This window comes from Ambystoma mexicanum, chromosome 2p (assembly GCF_040938575.1).
Source record: "Ambystoma mexicanum isolate Mex_15411 chromosome 2p, UKY_AmexF1_1, whole genome shotgun sequence".
In the NCBI taxonomy this organism is placed as follows: domain Eukaryota; kingdom Metazoa; phylum Chordata; class Amphibia; order Caudata; family Ambystomatidae; genus Ambystoma; species Ambystoma mexicanum.
The window spans coordinates 1,308,511,235-1,308,513,138 of NC_090923.1; the positions used below are offsets into that span (position 1 = coordinate 1,308,511,235).

Genomic DNA, 1,904 nt, shown 5'->3' on the forward strand with positions numbered 1-1,904 from the left:
TAAAATAGTGAATGCTTTACGAATGTGCGTGTCATCCTTTAGAGCAGGGGCCAATTTAATTTTCCCATTATCATTCCAATATTAGTACATGTGTTGCAGAAGCAAGCGCAAAGGGAGAGTCAATCAAACCATTGATTAGGACCTCTGTCAAAGGTTTGCCATACCAAATGTCCTTATGTCAGAGGGCAGAAAGTCCAAACACCATTTAGATATCGGGTGATATGAAATGAAGAGGCAAACAACAATGAATAAGCATTCTTTGCTGCTGTATTGATCTGGTCCTAAAGGGTTTTAGTTTAATGCCAATTATATTTAAAGATATAAAGATTAATGCTCCAGGGTGCTTGCAAAATGACACCCTCTCCCCATCACAATGGCTGGCTGATGCAAGCCTGAGAGCATCACAACAGACCCATAGACATGAGAAAAACTCTGTACCTCTGAGTGTATGTGGGCCCATGGCTGTAACAAGGACAAGGCAAGAACAGGAGGTGGCTTAAAGCGTCAGCACCAGAGGCTGTCCGATTGAGCCCTGTAAGCAACAGATGTTGGACCATCCTTTAAAGGATTCTCAGGCTGATTTCAATTTTAACTTTGCAGCTGATTTAAGGATTGCTCAACCTTCGACCCACGTCTAGATTGCAAGGATAAGCCCTGGAAATCTTGTACAGCTTGTACTGGTGGGAGATGATGTGACTTTATCAACTGCAACAGGATATGAGGCATGTGTGCCACAAAAAGCAGGTCTAGGATTTTTTAAAAGAAAGCCGCTTTAAGAAGGGAACTTTGGGCAACCCCACTGAGAGCAAAAGTATGACACAAAAGGTAAGGGGTTCAGTGGGTCAAATGATAGCACATTTGACTGTGAGTCAGTTTATTGTAAGTCCAAATGCTACCTGCTTTGAAATTTTACAGGCTTTTTGTCTCATTTCTTAACAGATCCATTCCTATGTACCTCTGTGCTTTGAACAGAGTTTTCATTGTAAGGGAGGGACATACAGTATACCTTCCTGGGCAGGGAAGACTCTATGTAAAAGCAAGAGTAGCAGACAGCTTAAAAGAATCACCAGCAGGACCCTCTAGACCTTCCCCAAAAAACATAAAATGATTTCTCTGCATACATGTGCATTGAACAGCGCAAGTAGTTTGGTTAATGTCAGTGGATAAATGTCACTTTCCCACAGTGCAGAACAAAATCTCTTGTACAGGCCCCTTCTGCAAAAGCATTACCACTGTAGAAAGCAGGGCAGGTGAGGCAGTGTACAGTCACCTCCGACACTTCACTCCTCTGATCGGCTACGATCGGCCAAGGACCTCTCTATGAGAGCTGAGGGTGGAATTTTCTGGTCCTCGGTAACTTAGGGAGACATGGCAAAAGGGATCCTCAATCAACGGCTCAGCCTTTGCTTTGTGGCCTGTCCATATATGTCAGTTCTCCAAATTACCTGCCGCTGCCCAGGTGTCAGCTGGTGAGATGGAATGACCTCGCAGGAAGCAAACTGGCAGATGATTTGCATAGGCAAACCCCCTCTCCCTCTTTCTTAGCCCTGCTTACTCCACAGTAGCAAGTATCTGGGGAAAATATAGTGGTCGAGGTGGGGTAGTAGTAACTAGTAAATCTGGGGTGCTTGGCAACTTGTGGGGAACAACTGCAGAGCTCAGCGCCCAGAACTTTGTGGCACAGGGAGGAGGTCTGTGGGATTTCAGTAACCTGGAGGCATGCAACCTGGTCGGGAGTGCTTCAGGTCTCCTTCCATGCACGTTCCAAGCAACTCAACAAAGCATCAACAGGCTGCCATACCAGCCACAGAGCCCCTTTCCACATAAAGAAAATATGGTATTCGGGGGCTATGTGTTTGCATGGCAAAGATTTTAGGCTTTTAATTGTTTTCTCTCTCTCTGTC

The 1,904-nt window shown here is 45.1% G+C and overlaps 1 non-coding gene across 1 annotated transcript; it reads right to left on the minus strand.

Annotated features, from left to right (window-relative positions):
* LOC138568042 (U6 spliceosomal RNA) lies at positions 1–107 on the minus strand. The gene has a single exon (XR_011302415.1). It is a non-coding gene; the product is annotated as a U6 spliceosomal RNA (small nuclear RNA).
* Between the last annotated feature and the right edge of the window lie 1,797 nt (positions 108–1,904).